The sequence below is a fragment of the Hyperoodon ampullatus genome, assembly GCF_949752795.1.
Source record: "Hyperoodon ampullatus genome assembly, chromosome: 2".
NCBI classification, from domain to species: Eukaryota; Metazoa; Chordata; class Mammalia; order Artiodactyla; family Ziphiidae; genus Hyperoodon; species Hyperoodon ampullatus.
This window is the reverse complement of record NC_136915.1, coordinates 89819551-89835265: the sequence shown is the minus strand read 5'-3', so window position 1 is coordinate 89835265 and position 15715 is coordinate 89819551.

Here is a 15715-nt window from a genome sequence, read left to right as displayed (position 1 = left end):
TGGATGAGTATGTCTTCACTGCTGGCCTGTGAACCCTCTCAGTAGCCCCAGCTCAACTGACTAGTACTCAGTATGTGCTGGTTGACTTAAAAAGAAATCTATGCCCTGGATCTGATTACGTTTTTTAATGAAGTCCTCATGTAGCATTGAAGCATTGCCAATGACCCAGAAAAGTATAATGTGAAGCAACCACGGCCATGAGACCGCTCTTGTATCTATGGAATGACTCTGAATGGCTATGCTTGCTACAAGGAAAAGTATCTAGAGGAAAAGGAATCTGTTCAAACCTCCTTATAATTGGTAAGACATTTGTTTTAAATTTTGGACAAAAGACAGTTATATTTTCTATGTGTTGTGTATATTTCGTAGTTCATTGTAATTCCTCAGTTAATCAGAATGTTTAGTGCTTTCAAGCTCATTTTAGATTTTATAGAACTTGGATCATTATCTTGCTTTTTAAAATGTTTACTACAAATGATTCATTTATGCCACTACACCATGTGATTAAGCAAAGCAATGATTTATCTGAGGCCAAGCAGGAAATAACACAGCCAAATTCTCCAATGTTATTTATATGGGAAAACAATACCCACATTACAGGTGCATTTACTATACCAAAAAAGTAGGAACTACTTAATTTATTGACTTTATGACTTATTTATTACTTTATTGACTTTATTGACTTATTTATTGACTTAATTTATTGATTTATGCCCTGCCACTTTCAGAAAGAATTTCAGAAAGCAGCTGTGTCCATAGTCATATTCACCACATTTGAACAGTGTAACTATCATTGTTGTGTTGTCGTTTATAGCTACCTTTACAAAATTTTTTTATAAATAAAATTTTATTGGAACACGGTCCCACATATCTTTTTATGTATTTTTTTTTAATGCTCTATGGAGTTGGGGTTTTTTTTGGGTTCTTTGTTTTCTTATTTTTTGGCTGTGTTGGGTCTTCGATGCTGTGCACGGGCTTTCTCTGGTTGTGGAGAGCGGGGGCTACTCTTCGTTGCGTTGCTTGGGCTTCTCATTGTGGTGGCTTCTCTTGTGGCAGGGCACAGGCTCTAGGCGTGTGGGCTTCATTAGTTGTGGCTCGCAGGCTCTGGAATGCAGGCTCAGTAGTTGTGGTGCACGGGCTTAGTTGCTCCATGGCATGTGGGATCTTCTGGACCAGGGCCCGAACCCCTGTCCCCTGCATTGGCAGGCGTATTCTTAACCACTGAGCCACCAGGGAACTCCACATTTTAAATTAAGCATCTCAGGACTTCCCTGGTGGTGCAGTGGTTAAGAATCCACCTGCCAATGCAGGGGACACGGGTTTGATCCCTGGTCCGGGAAGATCCTACATGCCACGGAGCAACTAAGCCCGTGTTACACAACTAATGAAGCCTGCGCGCCTAGAGCCCGTGCTCCGCAACAAGAGAAGCCACCACAATGAGAAGCCTGCGCACCACAACAAAGAGCAGCCCCTGCTCGCCGCAACTAGAGAAAGCCCATACACAGCAATGAAGACCCAACGCAGCCAAAAAAAAAAACAAACTAAAAAAACAAAAAGAGAGAGGGAATCTTAAGTTCAGTCTTGATTTTTCTCTGTTTTTCCAGAGAGACACAGACAGCACCAAGTCAGTTGTCTTCATCCCACTTCCTAGTTCCGCCTTTTTGCATCCCAGCCTTGCCAAAACTGAATTCTAGTTCCTCTGGTCGATGAAAACTTATGCAGATAATTTATATGTCCTTGGTAACCATCAGAAACCTAACTTGGCATCCACAGAATTTCCGTGAATGGGTCTCCCAGGGCATTGAACCTTGGGAAATCTACTCAGGGGACATTCTGAGTCCTTTCTGACTCAGTTCCTTCTCTGATACTCTTGCTCAGGTTTTAGGAAGTAATTCTCTAGTCATCTTCTCTCTCTCTCTCTTTTTTTTTTCTTTTCTCTCTCTCTCTTTTTTTAACATCGTTATTGGAGTATAATTGCTTTAGAGTGTTGTGTTAATTTCTGCTGTATAACAAAGTGAATCAGCTATGTGTATATGTATATCCCCATATACCCACCCTCTTGCATCTCCCTCCCACCCTCCTTATCCCACCCCTCTAGGTGGTCGCAAAGCACCAAGCTGATCTCCCTGGGCCATGCAGCTGCTTCCCACTAGCTATCTCTTTTACATTTGGTAGTGTATATATGTCAATGCTACTCTCTTCGTCCCAGCTTACCTTTCCCCCTCTCCGTGTCCTCAAGTCCATTCTCTACATCTGTGTCTTTATTCCTGTCCTGCCCCTAGGTTCATTAGAACCTTTTTTTTTTTTTAGATTCTGTATATATGTGTTAGCATACAGTATTTGTTTTTCTCTTTCTGACTTACTTCACTCTGTATGACAGACTCTAAGTCCATCTGCCTCACTACAAATAACTCAATTTCGTTTCTTTTTATGGCTGCATAATATTCCACTGCATATACCTGCCACATCTTCTTTATCCATTCATCTGTCAATGGACACTTAGGTTGCTTCCATGTCCTGGCTATTGCAAACAGTGCTGCAATGAATATTGTGGTACATGACTCTTTTTGAATTATGGTTTTCTCAGGGTATATGCCCAGTAGTGGGATTGCTGAGTCATATGGCAGTTCCATTTTTAGTTCTTTAAGGAACCTCCATACTGTTCTCCATAGTGGCTGCACCAATCTACATTCCCACCAACAGTGCAAGAGGGTTCCCCCTTCTCCACACCCTCTCCAGCATTTACTGTTTCTAGATTTCTTGATGATGGCCATTCTGACCAGTGTGAGGTGATACCCCACTGTAGTTTTGATTCACATTTCTCTAATGACTAGTGATGCCGAGCATCCCCTCATGTGTCCGCTAGCAATCTGTATATCCTCTTTGGAGAAACGTCTATTCATTTCCTCTGCCCATCTTTGGATTGGGTTGTTTGTTTTTTTGATATTTAACTGCATGAGCTGCTTGTATATTTTGGAGATTAATCCGTTGTCAGTTGCTTCATTTACAAATATTATCTCCCATTCTGAGGGCTGTCTTTTCGTCTTTTCTATGGTTGCTTTTGCTGTGCAAAAACTTTGAAGTTTCATTAGGTCCCATTTGTTTATTTTTGTTTTCATTTCCATTACTCTAGGAGGTGGGTCAAAAAGGATCTTGCAGTGATTTATGTCATAGAGTGTTCTGCCTATGTTTTCCTCTAAGAGTTTTATACTGCCTGGCCCTACATTTAGGTCTTTAATCCATTTTGAGTTTATTTCTGTTAGGGAGTGTTCTAATTTCATTCTTTTACATGTAGCTGTCCAGTTTTCCCAGCACCACTCATTGAAGAGGCTTTCCTCTCTCCATTGTATACTCTTGCCTCCTTTATCAAAGATAAGGTGACCATAGGTGCGTGGGTTTGTCTCTGGGCCCTCTATCCTGCTCCACCAATCTATATTTCTTCATGCCAGCATCACACTGTCTTGATTACTGTAGCTTTGTATTATAGTCTGAAGTCTGGGAGCCTGATTCCTCCAGCTCTGTTTTTCTTTCTCAAGGTGGCTTTGGCTTTCAGGGTCTTTTGTGTTTCCATACAAATTGTGCAAATTTTTGTTCTAATTCTGTGAAAAATGCCATTGGTAGTTTGATAGGGATTGCATTGAATCTATAGATTGCTTTGGGTAGTAGAGTCATTTTCACAATGTTGACTCTTCCAATCCAAGAACATAGTATATCTCTCCTTCTGTTTGTATCATCTTTAATTTCTTTCATCAGTGTCTTATAGTTTTCTGCATACAGGTCTTTTGTCTCCTTCGGTAAGTTTATTCCTAGGTATTTTATTCTTTTTGTTGCAGTGGTAAATGGGAGTGTTTCCCAAATTTGTTTTTCAGATTTTTCATCATTATTGTATAGGAATGCAAGAGATTTCTTTGCATTAATTTTGTATCCTGCTACTCTACCAAATTCATTGAATAGCTCTAGTAGTTTTCTGGTAGCATCGGTAGGATTCTCTATGTATAGTATCATGTTATCTGCAAACAGTGACAGTTTTACTTCTTCTTTTCTGATTTGAATTCCTTTTATTTCTTTCTCTTCTCTGACTGCTGTGGCTAAAAATTCCAAAACTATGTTGAATAATAGTGCTGAGAGTGGGCAACCTTGTCTTGTTCCTGATCTTAGAAGAAATGGTTTCAGTTTTTCACCATTGAGAAAGATGTTGGCTGTGGGTTTGTCATATGTGGCCTTTATTATGTTGAGGTAGGTTCTCTCTATGCCTACTTTCCGGAGAGTTTTTATCATAAATGGGTGTTGAATTTTGTCAAAAGCTTTTTCTGAATCTATTGAGATGATCATATGGTTTTTCTCCTTCAGTTTGTTAATATGGTTTATCACATTGATTTGCATATATTGAAGAATCCTTGCATTCCTGGGATAAACCCCACTTGATCATGGTGTATGATCCTTTTAATGTGCTACTGGAATCTGTTTGCTAGTATTTTGTTGAGGATTTTTGCATCTATATTCATGAGTGACATTGGTCTGTAGCTTCCTTTTTTTGTGACATCTTTGTCTGGTTTGGTATCTGGGTGATGGTGGCCTCGTAGAATGAGTTTGGGAGTGTTCCTCCCTCTGCTGTATTTTGGAAGAGTTTGAGAAGGATATGTGTTAGCTTTTCTCTAAATGTTTGATAGAATTCACTTGTGAAGCCATCTGGTCCTGAGCTTTTGTTTGTTGGAAGATTTTATTTATTTATTTATTTATTGCGGTATGCGGGCCTCTCACTATTGTGGCCTCTCCCATTGCGGAGCACAGGCTCCGGACGCACAGGCTCAGCGGCCATGGCTCACGGGCCCAGGCGCTCTGCGGCATGTGGGATCTTCCCTGACCAGGGCATGAACCCGTGTCCCCTGCATCGGTAGGCGGACTCTCAACCACTGTGCCACCAGGGAAGCCCTGTTGGAAGATTTTTAATCACAGTTTCAATTTCAGTGCTTGTGATTGGTCTGTTTATATTTTCTATTTCTTCCTAGTTCAGTCTCGGAAGGTTGTGCTTTTCTAAGAAGGTGTCCATTCCTTCCAGGTTGTCCATTTTATTGGCATATAGTTGCTTGTAGTAATCTCTCATGATCCTTTGTATTTCTGCAGTGTCAGTTGTTATTTCTTTTTCATTTCTAATTCTGTTGATTTGAGTCTTTTCCCTTTTTTTCTTGATGGGTCTGGCTAATAGTTTATCAATTTTGTTTATCTTCTCAAAGAACCAGCTTTTAGTTCTATAGATCTTTGCTATTGTTTCTTTCATTTCTTTATCATTTATTTCTGCTCTGATCATTATGATTTCTTTCCTTCTTCTGACTTTGGGGGTTTTTTTTGTTCTTCTTTCTCCAATTGCTTTAGGTGTAAGGTTAGGTTGTTTATTTGAGATTTTTCTTGTTTCTTGAAGTAAGCTGTATGGCTATAAACTTCCCTCTTAGAACTGCTTTTGGATCATCATGTTTTCATTGTTATTTGTTTCTGCGTATTTTTTGATTTCCTCTTTGATTTCTTCAGTGATCTCTTGGTTATTTAGTTGCATATTGTTCAGCCTCCATGTGTTTGTATCTTTTACAGTTTTTTCCCTGTAATTGATATCTAGTCTTATAGCATGGCTGGAAAAGATACTTGATACAATTTCAATTTTCTTAAATTTACCAAGGCTTGATTTGTGACCCAAGATATGGTGTATCCTGGAAAATATTCCATGAACACTTGAGAAGAAAGTGTATTCTGCTGTTTTGGGATGGAATGTCCTATAAATATCAGTCCAAACAATATAAGTCCATCTTGTTTAATGTGTCATTTAAAGCTTGTGTTTATTTATTTTCATTTTGGTTGATTTGTACATTGGTGAAAGTGGGGTGTTAAAGTCCCCTACTATTATTGTGTTACTGTCAATTTCCCCTTCTATGGCTGTTAGCATCCACCCCAGGCATTGAGGTACTACTATGTTGGGTGAACAAATATCTACAATTGTTATATCTTCTTCTTGGATTGATCCCCCGATCACCGTATAGTGTACTTCCTCGTCTCTTGTAACAGTCCCTATTTTAAAGTCTATTCTGTCTGATAGGAGAATTGCTACTCCAGCTTTCTTTTGATTTCCATTTGCATGGAATATCTTTTTCCATCCCCTCACTCTCAGTCGGAATGTGTCCCCAAGTCTGAATTGGGTCTCTTGTAGACAGTGTATGTATGGGTCTTATTTTTGCATCCACCCAGCCAGTCTGTGTCCCTTGGTGGAGCATCTAATCCTTCTACACTTAAGGTAATCATTGATATGTATGTTCCTATTACCATTTTCCTAATTGTTTTGGGTAGGTCTTTTCTTTCTCTTGTGTTTCCTGCCTAGAGAAGCTCCCCCAGCATTTTTTGTAAAGCTGGTTTGGTGGTGCTGAACCCTCTTAACTTTTGCTTATCTGTAAAGGTTTTAATTTCTCCGTTGAATCTGAATGAGATCCTTGCTGGGTAAAGCAATCCTGGTCGTAGGTTTCCCCCCTACCAACACTTTAAATATGACCTGCCACTTCCTTCTGGCCTGCAGAGTTTCTGCCAAAAAATCAGCTTTTAAACTTATGGGGATTCCTGTGAACGTTACCTGGTGCCCTTCTGTTGCTGCTTTCAATATTCTTTCTTTGTATTTAATTTTTGATAGTTTGATAAATATGTGTCTCGCACATTTCTCCCTGGGTTTATCCTGTACGGTACTCTCTGCGCTTCCTGGACTTGACCAACCATCTCCTTTCCCATGTTAGGGAAGTTTTTGACTACAATCTCTTCAAATATTTTTTCAGACCCTTTCTTCCTCTCTTCTTCCTCTGGGACCCCTATAATTCGAATGTTGGTGTGTTTAATGTTGTCCCAGAGGTCTCAGAGACTGTCCTCAACCCTTTTCACTCTTCCTTCTTTATTCTGCTCCCTGGCAGTTATTTCCACCATTTTATCCTCCAGCTCACTCATCCGTTCTTCTGCCTCAGCTATTCTGGGAATCATTGATTCCCTCTACAGCATTTTTAATTTCAGTAATTGTGTTGTTCATCAATTTGTTTGCTTCTCAGTTCCTCTAGATCCTTGTTAAATGTTTCTTGTATTTTTTCCATTGTCCCTCCAAGACCAAGGATAATATTTACTATCATTTCTCTGAATTCTTTTTCAGGTAGGGTGCCCATTTCGTCTTCATTCACCTGCTCTTGTAGGTTTCACCTTGCTCCTTCGTCCATAACAAATTTTTTTGTCATTTCTTTTTATTTTTTTTTTTTGATGGGTGGTACAGTATTCCTGTCTTACTGGTTTGGCCTGAGACATCCAGCACTGGAGTTTGCAGGCAGTTGGGTAGAGCTGGGTCTTGGTGCTGAGATGAGGACCTCCCAGAGGCCTCACTCCGATTGATATTCCCTGGGGTCTGAGGTTCTCTGTTAGTCCAGCAGTTTGGACTCGGAGCTCCCACTACAGGAGCTCGGGCCCGACCTCTGGCCTGGGAACCAAGATCCCGCAAGCTTCGTGGCATGGTTAAAAAAAAAAAAGGAAGAAAGAAAAAAAGGAGCAGTATGATATCAAAGAATAAAAAACAAAATAAAATTAGAAAGATAAAAAATATATTCGTAAAAATAAAACTATAATTGAAACAACTGCAACAAGGTGAAACAAAACCGCAACAGAAAAAAGAAAGAAAAAGCCTTGGCTATGGGGGCGGAGTTTAGGCGGGGGTAGAACTTAGGTAGGGCCGGGGTTTAGGGTGGGGTGGGACCTAGGCTGGTGGGGGTGTGATGTTTGAGCATGGGGCGGGGCCTAGGCTCAGGACCCATGCTGCAGGGAAAGGCCCTGGGGGCGGAGCCTAGGCTGGGCCACATTCAAGTGTGTGGCGGGGCCTCTGCTTAGGACCTGCACAGAAGGGGAGAGGCAGCGCGTGGAAAGGGGGGCCTGTGGAGCGTGGAGTTCTGGAGTTTGCAGGTAGGGCCCTGAGGGTGTGTGGGTGGGGTTTAGGCCTAGCGTGTTGGAGGGGGTCTCAGAGGGGGTCTCCAAGTGCAGAGGTAGGGCCCTGGGTGGGGGTGTAGGGGCGGGGCTTGGGCTCTGCACTGCAGGAGGGAGGCTCCGAGGGAAGAGGATTAGGTCCAGGAGTCCAACAGGCTCCCTGGTGCCTAAGTGCACGGGGAAAGCACTGGCCGTGTTCCCTTCCGTTCCTTCGTACCCCTCCCCCACTGTCTCCCCCAGGGTCTCCCCCGTTCCCGCTGGACCCCTAACCATGGGTGGGTCCCGCTGGCTGTAGGAACTCCTCCCCTCCCCCAGCCACCACGCAGGGGTGCCGGTCCCGGGGGTCCAGCCTTTACTTTTGCTCCCCCTTCCCTCCCTCCCACTGCCTCAGGACCTGCCGGCTGGAGGGGCCCTCGGTGGGCAGAGGATCAGGCCCGGGAATCTCAGCAGGCTCCCGGGGGCCCAAGTGGGCAGGGGAAACCTGGCCATGCTCCTTTTTCATCCTCTGCTCTCCCAATCGTTCCTCAATTAAGCTAGTTAAGATTCCCTTGGCACACTAGTTAAGATTAACTTCCAGTTCTTCATAGCGAAGTCATTAGAGACTCAGAACACTCTAAATTAAAAAAAATTTATTGTTGATAAATGTGGAAGTTTAATGTTGAATGTCCATGGAGCCATTAAATTTTCCTTCTGGGCACACAGTTAAATATGTACAGCTTAGCCTGCAGTTAGGTAGGGCCGTGTGATTTATTTCTAGCCATTAGAATATGGGTAGAGGTGATGTAGGCCATTTCCAGATGTGGCCCATTAAACCTCTCAAGAACTCCTCCACACTCTCTCTCCTTTCTCTCCACTGGGGAGAAGCCTGCATGTGGAAGATGGCAGCTACACACAGTGGGGGCACCAGCAAAGCCCCCATCCCCCATATCCTAGCACTGATTGGTTTGAATGTAATGCAGGTGAAAAATAAACTTTTGTTGTTTTAAGACACTATCTGGAGACTAATCTCAAAATAATACCCTAACTCTAAGCTGTCCAGTGCAATACCTACTAGCCGAATGTGACTATTTAAATTTAAGTTTTAATTATTGTGGCTATTGCACACTTGAAATGTGGCCTGTGTAACTGAGAAACTGGTTTTAATTTTAATAAATTTAAATTTAAATAGCCACGTGTGGCTAGTGGCTACCATATTGGACATGGCAGATATAGAATATATCCATCATCACAGAAAATTCTGCTGGACAGTGCTGCCCTAACTAATAAAATAAACATATAGAGAAAACTGTTCTTATTTTTAAAATAACCCCCCCACCACCACCACCAAAAACAAAAACAAAAACAAATGAACAAAAAAACCTCCCTACCTCTTTAATGGCTAATTTCCCTCTGCCTAAAAGAAGACTCAGAACACTCCTTTTTCACATTGTTACCTCTGCCTGCCACTGCATGGACAAGCTTCCATCCTGCTCCTTCCTGCCTTTGCCTAGCTTGAGTTCAATTAGAATTGAATGGGTGGTCTTGAACTCCTTGCAGTTTGGCTTCCTTCCCTACTACTCACCTGTGCACTTGGCAAAAGGTCTGGCCACATCTGTCTCCCAAATGTTTCCTAAATAGTTCTCTCTGGATCCACCTCTCTCCTAAGCTCATTTTCACTCTTTAGCAACTCAAGGTCACCACACATTTCAGTGACATCTCATCAGACAGACCAGGTCAACTCTGAACTATTTATGCCAAACCACAGATGGGTCATGTTACCATTGTTACACCATCAAAATAACCACAGGCTTTTCAGTGTGACAGAAGGCACTCGCATTTAGACGAACACTGAAGGTATCATGAATCCTTGATGTTTGCAAGTTTAGAATTAAAAGGAAATAAATTCATTAGGAGGCAGTCCCAGTACTGAGCAGAAGGGCTCTGACCACAAGCTAATTCATATGCGAGTCAGAGCCCTGTGAGGGAACTCTAGGCCAGCTTGCTAAAACTGAGCAGAATTTGGAGACGGTCCAGAGGGGAGCCACAAAAACAACCGAAGCATGACAAGAAAAATGGCAGTTCTGTTAGGAAGAAGCCATCTATTATCAGGCTTTTACTGAGTACCATGTGGAATGTTAAAACGCCCAGCATGGAGAACAGCTGTTGTGGGTCTTACTAAGAGACAGGACGGAAGAAATGAGAACAGGTGGGAGATCAAGAATTTAGGTTAGACACAGGGGAAGTCAGGACGGTTAAAGGTGGGCTCACCTTCTCAGCTGAGCGGGCAGCAGCCTCCTCTCACGGGCAGCACACTGCCCCCACCCACCCGCCTTCCCAGGGAAGCCATCAGACTGGGTTAAACTTGCAGTAAACTATTTAACTTCCAAGTTTGCTGCAAGAAGCTTCTAAGTATGTGGTAGATCGTTCTAAAAATATGGTGAAAAGGAAAGTGAAAAAAAAAAAAGTTACAAAGCCTGTACAGAGTGCAATTATCTGGAAAAACTTAGCAGCTTAATTTCTTTGAAAAATGCAACCAGAGTTCAGAGTGCAGTAACCAAGGCAAATTAACTAAGTTGATGGCAGGTCTAAGTAAGTAATTGGAAACTGCAGACATGAATATAAATCTGAACATGACTAACAATTTGAAGCATTAGATATTCAAATGTGACAGAGAGGAATCCACAGGCTAAGCCATCAGACTAACATCTCTGCAAGCCAAAGGCTCACAAATTGCACCAGAACCTGGCCTTAGTCTTATTGTGTTTCTGGCACAAGATTAGAAGGGCCCCGTTGGTTCAAGTGTTGCTTAGACAGAGCAGGACAAATTGTCAGAGAGATGGCATAATTTTTTAAAACCACCACTGTCATTTACTGCCCTAGTTTCCCAAATAAGTTTGTGAATATAAAAAATATTGATATATAAATGCAGTGCGTTCCAGTTTCAATAAAATGGCATTATTTCCATAAGATGTTTCTTTTCAGTTTATAATACTTTCTAAATACAATAAAAATTCTCATAGTTTCTATCTCTATTAGCTATTAAAGGTTCTGCATGGGCTTCCCTGGTGGCGCAGTGGTTGAGAGTCCACCTGCTGATGCAGGGGACACGGGTTCGTGCCCCGGTCCGGGAGGATCCCACATGCCGCGGAGCGGCTGGGCCCGTGAGCCATGGCCGCTGAGCCTGCGCGTCTGGAGCCTGTGCTCCACAACGGGAGAGGTCACAACAGTGAGAGGCCTGCGTACCGCAAAAAAAAAAAAAAAAAAAAAGGTTCTGCATGGTATTTGTGGACATATGAAAAAATAATTTTTGTAGTTGCCCTTTGAAATGTATACAATATCTCAAAAGTTGGGTCAATATCCTGGAAACAAAGTATTATGTAATTCATACAAAATTATCCAGTGAAAGTTTAAAATTTAGTGTAAATTTTATTTACACTATTTTATTTCCATAGAACTAAAAAGCATTGCATAAAAATAAAAGCAGAAGGAGCATATCTTTTCTTTTCTTTTTTTTTTTTTTTTTGCGGTACTTGGGCCTCTCACTGCTGTGGCCTCTCCCGTTGCGGAGCACAGGCTCCGGACGTGCAGGCTCAGCGGCCATGGCTCACGGGCCCAGCCGCTCCGCGGCATGTGGGATCTTCCCAGACCGGGGCATGAACCCGTGTCGTCTGCATCAGCAGGCGGACTTTCAACCACTGTGCCACCAGGGAAGCCCTAGTCATCTTTTAAATGGAAACAAAACTCCTGCCTGAACTTCAGTGTTGACTTATGAACATATTCAAGGCAGCCACATGTGGGATGGTGCAAACTCTCTGGACAGGGAGACTAGCTAGAGCTTAGGTTCTGTGATCTTTACTCTTTCTGTAATCTTGAGCAACCCCATAACTCTCTGAGCTTATTCACTATAGAAGCATTAGAGAATTCCTATGGAATAATCAGGCATTTAAAAGCACTGAGGTTGTTGGAAGTGTCCAAGTGACTAAACAAATTATGACCAACCTACACACCAAAATGCTATGTAGGCATTAAAAAGAAGGATGTAACTCTAAATATGCTAATATAAAACAATTTTCAAGATATTCTGAGTAAGAAAACATGGCATAGAACAATGTATTTAGTATGTTACCATTTGTGTGTGTGTGCATACCAGCATGTGTGTGTGCTTTTAAAGAATATAGACATATTCATGCTTGTAAATTCACAGACCATCATTGGAAGGGTGCAGAAGTAACTGGCAATAGTGGTTGCCTTCAGAGAAGAGAACTTAAGCTGGAGGTGAGAAGCGTTCGTCATCTTTTGAATTTTGTTCCATGTTCATATATTACCAATTCAAAAAATAAATACATATATTTTTAAAGAACTTGGAATTAACTCCTATTTTTGAAGTCTGAAGAGATGAGAATTAAGAGATAATTAAATCTGAAACTTGGATGCAACAGAAGCTTGGGGCTCATCTGTTACCTGAATTTCTCCACACCTTCATTTTTCTTTTTTTCTGAAGCAGTTGAAACTTTAAATATTTAAATATCTATGGCTTACTAGGTAGGGTTTTTGTTATGCCATACATCTGTGTATTTCTCAATTTCTTTGCTTGGAACAGATTCATTAAATTCTATTAAATACTCAAAAGGTATAAATCATGAAAAGTGGAAGGACTTTCAATAAGAATTATTTTTCAGGAGCTTAGAAATAGTTACGCCTAATGGTTTTATAATACCTGCAGTACAGCATTTTACATTGTACGGAATGCACTCACATACTTTATCAGCTGATCCTTTGTGCAGAAGCTTCATGTGATTTTTGCTATTCTCAGCTTTGACCATGAACTAAAATTAGAACTAGGCTGACATTACATTTCACTTGGTTACAGTCTGACTGAGGATTTTAATCATTCGGAGTCACACTGAAAACAATTCTCCCAGCAATCCACTCCTAGCTGATACACTAACTTTGGGCATGTCAGCGTTTGCACCTACCGACTGTGGTAAGTATTTTTCAAAAACATTTTTTCCCACTCTTGACATATAAATAAATTGCTGTTGATGTTTATACTGTGTCAGTATTTGCTAGAATGTACAACTAAAATTGGAATTGAATTTGAAAGTCTCTTGGAGGTTCATAGTCATTCATGTAGTTGTCCTCCTCAGGAAGATTGATTTGCCCAGAAGCCAAGAAGTATTTCTTCTGAGATTGTATTTCTTTTGTTTTCTTTTGACTCTGGGAAGCTGACTCCTGAGTCATGTCACAGCCATGCCTACTTCACTGCTACGCAATGTGCTTTTCTCTTGTAGTAATCAAGGTAGAGAACACAATCCCATGCTGGAGGCAGACACACATATCACTACTGACTTGTTTTCCTCAAAGGGGCATTGGTCGCTATTACAGAAAAACAGATGGCTGACCAAAGTTTAATGGCAAACAAGGACACGAGTGAGCACATGAATAGTTATATATGTCCAGTAAAATATACATTTACAGGTAGATACTTGAGATTTTAAACTTTATTATTTGATAAATAACTACTTCAAACCTGCTTACATCTGAGATAATAAATTGTAACTGGACAGGGGGTTGGATTATTAGCATAAATATCCCAAGGTTTCTTGATGGCAAAAAGATCTTGCATATCTGTTCCTGTTTAAATTCCGCATGCATTGCTTAAAATAAGGACCTCCTCCTAATAATTTTCTGCATATTGGCACTTATACATTCATCCTGAAATGTTAAACTTTTTCCCTCTGTAATGTCAACACATTTTTCTCCCTCTCTCTGTCTCTGTCTTTCTCTCACACACACACTGCATACTTTTAGTTTAAAGAAATCAGTAGTTTAGAGACTAACAATGAAAAGCAATATCCACCCCATTTCTATCACCCTAGAAGTAACCATTTTTTTAAATAGATCTTTATTGGAGTATAATTGCTCCACCATACTGTGTTAGTTTCTGTTGCACAACAAAGCGACTCAGCCATATGCATACACATGTCCCCATATCCCGTCCCTCTTGTGCCTCCGTCCATCCTCTCTATTCTACCCCTCTAGGTCATCGCAGAGCACAGAGCCCATCTCCCTGTGCTATGCTGCTGCTTCCCACCAGCCAACTATTTTACATTCAGTACTGTATATATGTCGATGCTACTCTCACTTTGCCCCAGATTTACCCTCCCACCCCATGTCCTCAAGTCCATTTTCTATGTCTACTTCTTTATTCCTGTCCTGCCCCTAGGTTCATTAGTACCTTTTTTTTAAAATTCCATATATATGCGTTAGCATACGGTATTTGTTTTTCTCTTTCTGACTTACTTCACTCTGTTATGACAGACTCTAGGTCCATCCACCTCACTACAAATAACTCAATTTCGTTTCTTTTTATGGCTGAGTAATATTCCATTGTATATATGTGCTACATCTTCTTTATCCATCATCTGTCGATGGACACTTAGGTTGCTTCCATGTCCTGGCTATTGTAAATAGTGCTGCAATGAACATTGTGGTACATGTTTCTTTTTGAACTATGGTTTTCTCAGGGTATATGCCCGGTAGTGGGATTGCTGGGTCATATGGTAGTTCTATTTTTAGTTTTTTAAGGAACCTCCATACTGTTCTCCGTAGTGGCTGTATCGATTTACATTCCCACAAACAATGCAGTAGGGTTCCCTTTTCACCACACCCTTCCCAGCATTTATTGTTTCTAGATTTTTTTATAATGGCCATTCTGACTGGCGTGAGGTGATACCTCATTGTAGTTTTGATTTGCATTTCTCTAATAGTTAGGGATGTTAAGTATCTTTTCATGTGCCTCTTGGCCATCTGTATGTCTTCCTTGGTGAAATGTCTATTTAGGTCTTCCACCCATTTTTTAACTGTATTGTTTGTTGTTTTGATATTGAGCTCCATGAGCTGCTTGTATATTTTGGAGATTAATCCTTTTTTGTTTTATTTGCAAATATTTTCTCCCATTCTGAGGCTTGTCTTTTTGTCTTGTTTATGGTTTCCTTTGCTGTGCAAAAGCTTTTAAGTTTAAGTCCCATTTATTTATTTTTGTTTTTATTTCCGTTACTCTAGGAGGTGGGTCAAAAAAGATCTTGCTGTGGTTTATGTCAAAGAGTGTTTTTTCCTATGTTTTCCTCTAAGAGTTTTATAGTGTCTGGTCTTACATTTAAGTCTTTAATCCTTTTGGAGTTTATTTTTGTGTATGATGTTAAGGAGTGTTCTAATTTCATTCTTTTACATGTAGCTGTCCAGTTTTCCCAGCACCACTTATTGAAGAGGCTGTCTTTTCTCCATTGTATGTTCTTGCCTCCTTTGTTGTGAAGTAACCATTTTAACTATTTCAGGATTAGTTTTCAGTGGTTATCTCCATAATACATTTTTTTCCCCAAAGGCAGTTATGCTGTGACTTCTCAACTTTAGACATTATCTATGGAGTTTCGTTATGAAAGATGATGCTTAAATTCACTTGCACCCCCATAGAGTTATATCCCTATTTTAATTTCTCTTTTGATTGCCTTATAACTTAAATACTTAAATCTCTATTTCTTGTTCCATAAAGTATAGACAGTATCTCTTGACTCTCCTACCCTCCACTTCCCCATTTCCTTTTTCCACATTCTGTTAAAAGTACTTTTATTTTTATATTTTCAAGATGTACCACATTTATTACATTCTGGTTTTTAGCCATAAATAAGTCTTTGCTTTTTCATAGGTTGATTTATTTCAAAAAGTTGATTTTCATCATTCAAAAAAGAAACTT